Below are 11,450 nucleotides of genomic sequence, written 5' to 3' on the forward strand. Positions count from 1 at the left end.
CACCTTGACTTTTCCTCATGTTTTGGCTAAACGTTATAGCAGCTGCAAGGCTTGCTTATCGGGTGACGTCACGGTTCGACAGCCCAGAAAGGATTAATATTGTATAGCAATGCTTGGTTCGGGGTCTTCCTGTTTCCGGGCTGCTTTTGGCAGGCTGGGGGGTGGAAGATCTCTGGACTGGAAGTGTGAATTCTTGCCTGTGACTTTTTGAATAAACCAGCACGGATATATTTTTTATATACTCAAGTGGTCTGAGTCGTCCCTCTGAGTTCCTGGTTTGAAAGAACCGGATGAGGCTTTATAATGGTTTTCAGCCTATACTTATATATCTTACAACTGTAATGAAGTAGAATCTGCTTACTTTGAATGCTGTAACTTCTGTGTAGAGACAGGATGTCTGCATCTCCTTGTGACCAGACAGCTTATTTACATTTTAGCAAAGGCCTGTTTTACACTCACACCTCGACCCACTTAGCATATCCCAAGCTTTGCTTTGTCTTGGGATGTCCTGCAGAGGCCAGGGGCTACAACCTGAGATGACCACCTGGCCAGTTTATCATACTTATTAGCATCACACACACAGGGGGCCTGCAACTCAGGCCACCCACTGATGAGTGCACCTCGAGATCAAGATCAGGGTGCCGGAGACACACACACACCTACACACACACATACCTAGATTTACCATATTTCAACATGGAAGTGTGAGTTTCGCTCACACCAAATGACCAATAGGATCACAAACTATTGAAGGTTGCACCCCTGTCCAGGTTGGAGCAGCCCAAGAAAATAAAATGTATTGTAAGACCTTAATTCGGGGTTCAGAGAATGGATTTCCTGCCGGAGCTCTATCTCTCTGATCCCAGCGCTGTATGGACTTCACTGTGCTCAGATTTCCAGTAAACTTCCTGTTGATTTTAAACAGTCTTCTCCTGTCTTCACTTCTCGCGCTTCTCGCGCTTTCAATAAAAGAATCTGGGTAAAATCTAACACATATGGCATTGAAACTGAACACTTAATAGTTTTTCCCCAAAACCCTCTTCTGTCTGACCATTTTCTAATAACTTTTGAATTTACATTAATGGATTATACACTATGTGGGAAACAATTCCACTACAGTCCATGTCTATCTGACAATGCTGTTAGTAAATTTAAGGAAATAATTCCATCATTATTTATTTCAGTGCCATGTGCCAACATAAAGGAGGGTGGCCACCTTAACCTTACTCCTATACAAGTCAATAATTTTGTTTATAGTACTGCAGCCTCCCTTAGTACAACACTTGATACTGTTGCCCCTCTGAAAACGAAGGCAGTGAAACAGGGGAGGCTAGCTCCATGGTACAGCTCGCAGCTCCGCTCCCTACAGCAGGCATCACGATAACTGAAAAGGAGGTGGCGCTCCACTAAGTCAGAAGAGTTTTTCATAGCCTGGAAAGATAGTTTAATAACATACATAAAAAAAAAAACCTTTGTAGTGCCAGAACTGCATTTTATTCATCAATTAAGAACAACCCCAGGTTTCTTTTCAGCACTGTAGCCAGACTGACAAAGAGCCACAGTGCTGTTGAGCTTAACATTCCCTTAGATCTCAGCAGCAATGACTTCATGAGTTTCTTTACAAATAAAATCATGACTAATGGAGAAAAATTTATCAAATCATTCCCAGATGTGTAATCAACTACAATGACTTTAGAATCATCTGTAAGACCTCATTTATACTTAGACCGCTTCTCTCCCATTGATCTCTCTGAGTTTACCTCAACAATTGCTTCATCTAAATCATCAACATGTCTCTTAGATCCCATCCTAATTAGAATGCTCAAAGACATCTTTCTCCTAATCAACACGTCCGTATTAGATCTGATTAACCTCTCTCTGTTAACAGACTATGTTCCGCGGGCTTTTAAGGTTGCTGTAATTAAACCTCTACTCAAAAAGCCTACTCTTGACCCAGGTGTTCTAGCTAATTATAGACTGATATCCAATCTCCTGTTTATTTCTAAAATCCTTGAAATGTCTTGATTCTGTCCCGTCAGCTTTCGTCCTCATGCTTTTATTTTGACATTACTTCCTGTTTCTGTTTCACCTTAGTTTTGGACTTTTTACTTTGATCAACACTCATTGTTTTCACCTTTTTTTACCCCTTTATAGGCAGCTTTCCCCCACCGGAAAGTTCCCAGATCATTCTAACCCATGTCAGACTTTCCAATGTTTTTTTTTTCCTTGTGCCTGTATTTCCTGTTTTGACCCTGGAATACCTTGTGACCACCGAGTACTGCCTTGCCCTTCTGATTTGGACTGTTTTCTGTGTTTGGACTATCGGACTCCCCTCTCTGACCTCTCGTTTGTGGATCCCTCGGCTGTGTAAGTTTGCTGGCTCTGACCCTGGACTGTATTAATGAACTGAATGTGTTTCAAATTTACATAGTATCGTTTTGTTTCCAGTGCGCAAATGAAAGAGACTGACATCATCAGCTGTTTTCTGCGCCAACCCTGACATGAAAAAGCTGTTGCAAAGCAGTTATGTGACCCATTCAACAGAAGTAGAATGGGAGTGCAGAGCCTTTAGCTATCAAACTCCTCTCCTATGGAACCAGCTCCCAGTCCATGGTTTGAGTTTCTCTCCTCTCTTCTCCTCCCCTCTCTCTCCATTCATCTATATGTCACCACTATGCATCACTGTGTGTCCTCTCTCTCTCCGTGTACCTTCCTGAGGGTATCCCTGCCTCTGGAGCTCTATGTTTCTGGTGAGCAGTCACTGGCCACATCAACCAGTGTTTGATTGTTTGTTGTATCTGGTGGCTTTTTTTTCTCCCTCTCTCTCTCTCCTCTATCCACTCACCCCAACCGGTTGAGGCAGAAGGCCGCCCACCAAGAGCTGGGGTCTGTCGGAGGGTTCTTCCGTTAAAGGGAGTTTTTCCTCCCCACTGTTGCCAGTGCTTGCTGAGGTGGGATTTGTTGGGTTTTGCTCTCTAATAATAGTGATTGTGGTTTTCCCCAGCCTCACCTGTTGCCTCCTGTCTGTCAGAAAGCTGGTTATCCAGTGACAGGTGTGGGCAGGCACAGAAAGTTGTTTCAGTTTAGAGTGGAGGATGTATGGGATGATGGTGTTGAACACCAAGCTGAAGTCCACAAAGAGGACCCGTGCATAGGTCCCCAGGGAGTGTTGCAGATGTAATGCAGTGCCATGTTGACCGCATCATCCACTGACCTGCTGGGGGATACAGCAGGGGGTCTACAGTGTCTTTCAGGTGGGCCAACACCAATGTCTGAACTGAAATAATCAAACTGCTAGTAAGGGCATGGTCCTGTTAGATATTTTTAGTCAGATAGATATTGGATAGATACTTTATGTATTAGAAATGTTAGTGGAGAGAGGATGTCTAGTTAGACTGTTAAATGCTTAGGCCTGCTTATGAGTTTCTACAGGGTACATCTGGTCAAGGATAACTAGAGAGAAAAGTTGATGACTGTCAGCAGACAGGGTGTTTAATATTATTATTACAACGTGTATAACTGTAGCCTTAGCCATAATATGTTCTTATGTTTAAGTCACGACATGTATTAGAGGTCGTGAGAATGTTTTTAGCTACACACCACTTAACTAACACATTCACATGTTGATTTGCTTCATGTTCTGACCACTGCTAGAGCCAGCTGCAAAGCTGGGGAGATAGACGTCCCGGTTGACGTTTCTGTGTAGTATGGGGCTAGCCCAACCGAGGTGATAAAATGCATAGGCCTGGTGGGCTCGGGGGCTTTTTCATCTTACATCTGCCTGCGTGCAGGATGGAGGTGCAAGCGACCTGAGCGTGTAATATTAACTTTACCTGTGATCCTTTGAATAAATCAGCACTGTTTTGAAGTTACTTGGACTGCCTCGTCTCTCAGAGTCAGTATGGTAAAAAGTACCGGGTACAACAGTCCAGATGACAACAGTGCTACAACACAAAGCACAACAATTTCTCCTTTTTACTGCTTTTTTCTAACTAACACTCCCTCTCTTCATTCACTCTGTAGCTCGCTTCTCTGCCACTCCTTTTTCTCTCTCTCTTAGAGGCATATATTTCAAGCAGGCAGTGAAATTTGTGCATAAAGATAAAAGGAACAGGTACAGAGAAAATATGTTTTAGCATTGTGAGTTAATGCAGAATGGCTGGGAATTTGGCCAATATGGAAGTCAAAGGACTGGTTATTCTCTGCAGAGTAATAACAGCATGTCTGTCCCACATGATGTTGGATATCACATGAACCTCATGGCTGTACCTGGCTAAATCCTACTGTTTAAACAAAGCCTTGCTGGGAATTTCATGTACAGCAGCTGAATGCCAAAAAGGTAACTGCTGCATAGCTACACATAGCTTGCAAATTTGTGGGTACTGTGACTGAAGGGGGCATGAGTGCAGTGAATGGCAACCCCTTGCAGCAGAACTGCATGGGGTGGGGATTAAACAAGGGTTGTAGGGGGGTGTCATGTAGGTGTGTATGATTCAGTCGTGTCAATGTGAGTGGCATCATTAACTACCAGCTGGGGATTTTTGATTTAGTGATTTGGGGGGGGTAAGACAAACCCAAATATGGGAGCACCCCTTTGCTCTACTTTTACTTATTTTCTAATCTGAATGTTATTGCCATTAGAGATGATGCTGTTGTATTTTTTGCTATTTAAAGTTTCTTTCTAGAAATAATAAAATATTTTTGATAAAAGTATGGGTTTTTTTATTGTTTAAATGCTAAGTCATAAGCAAAAGCAAAAATAAGTTTAAAGACTTAAAATTCTTTGGTCAAAAATGACAGGCAAAAACTTAAAGTTAGATTGCAGAGAGTGGTGATGAATGGATGGCATTTTGTACAAATAGTTATTGCCATTAAGGTAATTCTGTCATCAAAACAGGTGAAAGAAAGGTGATGTAGCCTACTAGAAAACATTTGCATAGTGCATATTTCTGTTCTGTTTCCATAATATTTGATTGCCATAAATCAAGATGTCACACTGTCATTCTGCCAAAATAAATGAGAGAAAGCCTTGAAGCCGATCTTTTAGCTATTAGGGAAAATAGGCTTTCTCTGCACACAGGACAATGTCTAAACATTACACTTTTTTCCATATTTCACTGCGCATTGCAACCTCATAGCTATTACAGATGAAGAAGTCCAGAAACTACAACTTGTAATGCGAGAAAGATGAGTCTAACAGATTAGATTAATGAATATCACTAATAATATCTCCTCATGCAATTGAATGTAGTCCAGGTTTTTATCAAAACGTTAAGAGGAGCAGCAGTTCTGTCTGTTGCTTGCAGCTTCTTGCACTGTAGGTGTCTTTCCTTTGAATTTATAAAATAACTGTCACACAGCAGAGGGATCCATATCCTCTCCAAAATTTTTGTGTGCATTTATGCAGCATAAACTTCATTAATTATTTATAAGTATTAACCACAACACAGAGAGGATTGGTCAGGATTAGCAATGGCAAATACATTTTCATTTTTTTTGTCAGAAAAATCCCGACGATTTACCCCAGAAAGTCAGAAATAATTTCATGACATGGAAAGTTTGATTGCGAGGACTATTCAGTTTTGTTGTTTAATTTCAAAGCCACAGTATTTGCAGTAGCAAAAATTATGGTGTGCAAAGACGTGTTACCATATTGAACGTTTGTAACAATGAAACATTTCAAGGTTCAAGGATTTTATTGTCAATTCCCCATATGTGCAGGGCATACAGAAAATTTAAATATCGTTTCTCTCTCACCTAGTATTGGGTGCCATAACATTTAGGAACTAAAATAGAATAAAGTAGAATAAAAATAGAATAAGAACTTGATTAACGTAATTAGGATAAATCAGTACAGTACAGCCAATAAGCTGACTCAAAACCGAGTACAGTCATCACTGACTGTAGTAGTGCAAAACAATAATAAGGATAATCACCTTTATTGGCCAAGTATGTTACACACAAGGAATTTGCTTCCTGTACAGAACTGAGGCAGCCATTTGCGGCGCCAACTCAACTGATGGCTCTAACCATTGGGGGGTTCAGTGTCTTGCCCAAGGACACTTTGACTGCAGGCACCGAGATTCAAACCTTCAACCTTCCGGTTGGGAGATGACTGCTCTACCCACTACACTATCGCCTCCCCAAATAATAAGAGATTGTCAGATGGTTCAGCATCACCAGGGCGTTGGTGATTATGTGCAAATAGCATATGAGGTATACATGGACAGTATTGCAAATGACCAACAGCAGCGGATATCCTGGCAAAAAAAGATGGCAGCAGGTTTACATATAATCTAACGGAAGGTAAAACAGCAGGTAGTTTTTGTGTGTGTGTGTGTGTGTGTGTGTGTGTGTGTGTGTTTGTTTCCGCAATAGTCAGCAGCAGATTTACCTGTAATATAACAAAGGGAATGTATTGAGTTTGTGCAAACAGCAGGGCTAGTCTTTTTATGTTCTGTGGTGGGTTACGGTCCAGGGGTGGAGGGGGGGAGGTAGTGAACAGTGTTCAGCATCCTCATAACCTGCTGGATGAAGCTGTTTGTAAGTCTGGTGGAGTGGGCCTGAAGACTCCGATACCTTCTCCCTGAAGGCAGGAGTGTAAAGTGGGAGTTTGCAGGGTGGGAGGTGTCATCAGCAATGCTGATGGCTCTGCGGGTGAGGCAGGTGTTGAAGATGTCCATAAGGGAAGGCAGAAGGGCACCGATGATTTTGCTGGTTGTTTTCACTATGCGTTGCAGAGTCCTTCTGCAGGAGGCAGTACAGGCTCTGTACCACACAGTGATGCAGCCAGTGATGAAGCTCTCAATGGTGCCCTGGTAGAAAGAGTGCATGATGGTGGTGGGACACTAGCTTTCCTCAGTTTGCAGAGGAAGTAGAGGCGTGTTTGAGCCTTGTTGGCCAGTGATGTACATAAGCTGACTTCCTTACTCCACAATTATGTAAATCTTGGTCATTTTCATGAGATTGGCTGCTTTCTCTTTTTTATGGGATCAGTGCCTCAGCTGTGTTGCTTACTGTAATTAGTGACTCGGGGGTTGACAGCTGAGGTGCGTTATTGTAATGACTTCCCTACCTTATTTAAACCGCTGGCAGACGCTCCGTCATCGCCGGAGCATTACCTAACTTACACTATGTTAGACATGGACATGTTGAGGTAGTATGTGACAGTTTGAGTGAACAGCGAGGTTTTTGTTTTTTTTTGTTTTTGTGTTAGATAGGGCCACTCATGTTGGTGAACTTTCCTAGCAATGTGTATCTGACGGCGATGCCGTGATTACCTCTGGTGAACTTTCTTAGCCATGTGTATCTGACGGCGATGCCATGATTACCTCTGGCGTACTTTCCTAGCCATGTGTATCTTGCCATGATTACCTCTGAACTTTCCTAGCCATGAGTACCTGACAGTGATTTTCCCAGCCGTAGGTACCGGACGGCTAGCGCTACAGCGAACGCTACACTAGCCCTGTTCTTCTCATTCCTATGTCCCTCCTGTCATCTCACCTGTCGCCGTTCTCCTGTCTACTCGCCTGCCTTGTCCTGGTCCTCTACTCTCCTGTTTCCTGCAATCCTCCTACTCATCTGCTCGTCCTAATCTCCTCAGCCATCTCTGTCCTACCCGGATTGTATATGTACATGGACTTTGTTACGTTGTTACTTTGTGTTTTTTTCCATTAAACCACCCTTTTTCTACTAGCACCTGGATCTGCAAACTTGAGTCCTACCTCAGTTCTCCCTCACCCTCCTGGTGAGGGGGACTACACCATAACAGGAAGAGGTTGTTGTCCTTACACCGCTGGACCAGTTGGCACACCTCACTCCTGTAGTTGGCCTCATCGTTGTTGGTAATGAGGCCAACTACAGTCGTGTCATCTGCAAGCTTGACAATGTGGTTGGTGCTGTAGGTTGTCACACAGCCGTGGGTCAGCAGTGTGAAGAGCAATGGGCTGAGCACACACCCCTGTGCTCAGCGTGATGGTCTTCGAGATGTTGCTGCCGACCCACACATTTTGTGGCCTCCCTGTTAGAAAGTCCAGCACCCAGTTGCAGAGAGAGGTTTTGAGTCCCAGGTGTCCAAGTTTTTGTGTAAGCTGCTGGAGAATTATTGTGTTGAATGTTGAACTGAAGTCTAGGAACAGCATTTGCATGTAAGAGTTCTTTGAATCTAGATGGGTGAGGGTTGTATGGAGAACAGCAGTAATGGCATCCTCTGTGGAGCTTGGCATTCTCTGTGGACCTTTTTGACTTGTATGCAAACTGAAATGGGTTGTGAGAAGGAGGGAGGAAGGATGGACTCAACGTTCTCCATGACCAGCCGCTCGAAGCACTTCATAATAACTGAAGTCAGTGCTAGAGGCCGATAGTCATTGTAACTGGTTGGGTGGGGCTTCTTTCGAATTGGAATTATTGTGGCGGGCCATAACGGGCCGGGACATTTTTGATTCAGTGAAGAAGTCCGTAAGTAAAAATAAATTGACCTGGGAAAAGTTGGTGGGACTAACTACAGATGGTGTGCCTGCGATGTGTGGAGGAAAACAGGCTTGATTAATGAAGGAGAAATTACAAAAAGGTAACTGTCACACGCCTCTGAAAACATATCATTGCATTATCCATAAAGAAGCTCTGTGCAGAAAGGTTCTGGAGCTGGATGATATAATGACCATGGTCATGAAAACAGTGAGCTTTATCCAGTTTCATGGCCTGAATCACCACCAGTTCGAGCTGTTCTTGCAGGAGGTGGGCATGGAGCATGGAGACATGCCGTACTATACAAAAGCAAGGTGGCCGAGTAGGAGCAAAGTCCTCAAATGATTTTTTTTTTTTTAGCTTAGGGAAGAAATTGCTCGTTTCATGCAGAGCAAAGGAAAACCCTTGTTATGTTGCGTGACATAACCAAGCATCTCGCTCAACTGAATCAGAAGCTGCAGGGACATAAAAAAGTCATCACACAGATGTCCGACATGATCACAGCTTTCCAGCGTAAACTCGACCTATGGAAGTGTCAGGTGGAACAGGAAAATCTCGCCCACTTTCCTGTTTGTCAGAGTATCTCAGCCTCAGTTCCCGGCGCTTTTTCATGTGCTCAGTTGGCTACCAAACTGAACCAGTTAATGAATGAGTTTGATCGGCGCTTCTCTGACTTTAAAGCACAGCACTCTGATTTTGCCATCTTTGCCGATCCTTTCACCGCCAACATCTGCAGTGTGCCCCATCACCTTCAGATGGAGTTAATTCAGCTTCAAAGCAATAGTGGCCTGAGAGCAAAGTTCCAGGATGCTGCATTCGAGGACTTTTACCATCCACTGGCCCCTGGTTTGATGCCACAGCTCCGACTTTATGGTGCTCATGATCTGTCCATGTTTGGGAGCATCTATCTGTGCGAACAGATGTTTTCAATAATGAATCTAAACAAGATCAAACACAGATCACGCATTATCAATGACAACCTCCATGCTGTTTTGCGGATTGCCATAGCACAAGACCTAAAACCAGACGCTGACACACTGGCCAAGGGAAAACTGTTAGACATCTGGCCAGAAAACACACAGGTAAGGATTTTTAAAAACCTGAACTAAAATAGAATGTATTTCAACCAAGACTAAGAACAGTAGAATATGTGCGCAATTTAATGATTGTGCTTGCATTTTATTTTGTGTTTGTTATTTTCAGAAAATGATCTATGGATAAGGATGTTTGAGATGGTGTCTATGGGTGAGGAGGGATCTACGTACTTGGTGTGTTCAAGGACAGGCAGCATCACCTCATTGTTGTTTTTGTAAAATGCTACTTCTGTCACACTTGTTGGTTGCGCCATAGTTCTGCCCCCCTTGACTGTGACAAAACAAGTTTTGAATAAAGTTATCATAACTTGTTTTTGATATTTTTCTTTACTTACTTGAATAGTTTGATTGTTGATTTGATGGAGTAATGTGGGTTTCTTAAATCTAAGCAAATGCATAGATGTGGATAAAGAACCTTGATCAACTTCCAGACAAATTCAAGCTGACCTGCAGGCGTAGGGTGCAACAGTGCCAGCTTGCACTATCCATCACCATCTGAATGACAAGGGTCACTATGGTAGGAGACCCAGGGGACCCCACTGCTAACAGAGGAGCATAAAAAAGCCAGACTGGAGTTTGCCAAAACTTACCTGAGGAAGCCACGGCCCTTCTGGGGGAATATGCTGTGGACAGAGGAGATTAAAATAGAGCTTTTTGGGCATTTTAGAAAACAAAATGAGGCCTTCAAAGAAAAGAATACAGCCTCTACAGTCAAACATGGTGGAGGTTCATTGATGTTTGGGGTTGATTTGCTGCTTCAGGTACTGGATGTGTTGACTGTGGATGGCATTATGAAATCTGAAGACTGTCAGTGAATTCTGGGGTGCAATGTAGGGCCCAGTGTCAGAAAGTTGGGTCTCTCTCAGAGGTCATGGGTCTTACAGCAAGACAATGACACAAAGCAGACTTCAAAAAGCACCAAAAATGTTTTCAGACAATGTGCTGGAGAGTTCTGAAGTGGCCGGCAATGAGTCCACATCTAAATCCCATAGACCACCTGTGGAGAGATCGCAAAACAGCAGCTGGGAGAAGGAACCCTTCAAATCTGAGAGACCTGGAGCAGTTGGCAAAAGAAGAGTGGGCCAAAAACTCCAGTAGAGAGGTGGAAGAAATTCACTGATGGTTACAGGAAGTGATTGATTTCAGTTATTTTGTCCAAATGGTATGCTATCAAATATTAAGTTGAAGGTGTCAATAATTCTGTCCAGTCCATTTTTTGTTTTGTGTGGAATGTATAAGACTTGGCTTTTTCTCTGTTTTTTTTATGTTGTTCCAATGCAAACAAAAGAAATAAAAAGGAGAAAATACCAAAGAATGTGTAATTGCAACAATTTTCTGGGAGAAGTGGTGTGTTTTCTGAAAGAAATGCAGGGGTGCCAATGTTTTTGTCCATGACTATGGACAAAATCTACGAAACCTAATTTCATTCGGATCTGATCCGAATTCTAGATCTCATGGCCATTTAAACATGGAAAACCCAATTTAACACATCGTTTGTGTCTTAACTTGGCCTATAATGAAGAAAGAACCTTGAAGTGTTCAGGTAAGTGGTCCATGTCCGATCCAAATCAAGGATTGTAGGATACATTTTTTGTTGTTCTGAATGTTATTTTTCATATGGACCCTTTTGCATGGGCAGAGGTACATGCGCTGTCTGAGTGCTCTTGTTGGACAGTGCAGCAGCTTACCAGATGATGTCACTGTGCGCCTCAGAAAAAGTTGAACCTCATGCACCTTTTTCACCACATGGACTGCATTGTTTTGCTGCAGTGAATGCAGTTTCCCATAAAAATGAATGAAGAGGGCTGCGTGTTTTTTTTTCTTTACACCTTTAAACTCAGTCTGAATGCCGGCTTACACTGTACTTAACCCCACCACAGTGTCTATAAT

The 11,450-nt window shown here is 42.9% G+C and overlaps 1 protein-coding gene and 1 long non-coding RNA gene across 2 annotated transcripts in view; one reads left to right on the top strand and one right to left on the bottom strand.

Annotated features, from left to right (window-relative positions):
* The window catches only part of LOC109973725 (NT-3 growth factor receptor-like), a 127,050-nt gene that overhangs the window by 40,829 nt on the left and 74,771 nt on the right, over window positions 1-11,450 (bottom strand). The gene's annotated exons all lie outside the window — the stretch shown is intronic.
* Window positions 9,272-9,836, top strand: LOC109973727 (uncharacterized). The gene is made up of 2 exons (XR_002276857.1): window positions 9,272-9,548; window positions 9,670-9,836. It is a non-coding gene; the product is annotated as an uncharacterized LOC109973727 (long non-coding RNA).

Source organism: Monopterus albus, unplaced genomic scaffold (genome assembly GCF_001952655.1).
Source record: "Monopterus albus unplaced genomic scaffold, M_albus_1.0 scaffold302.1, whole genome shotgun sequence".
In the NCBI taxonomy this organism is placed as follows: domain Eukaryota; kingdom Metazoa; phylum Chordata; class Actinopteri; order Synbranchiformes; family Synbranchidae; genus Monopterus; species Monopterus albus.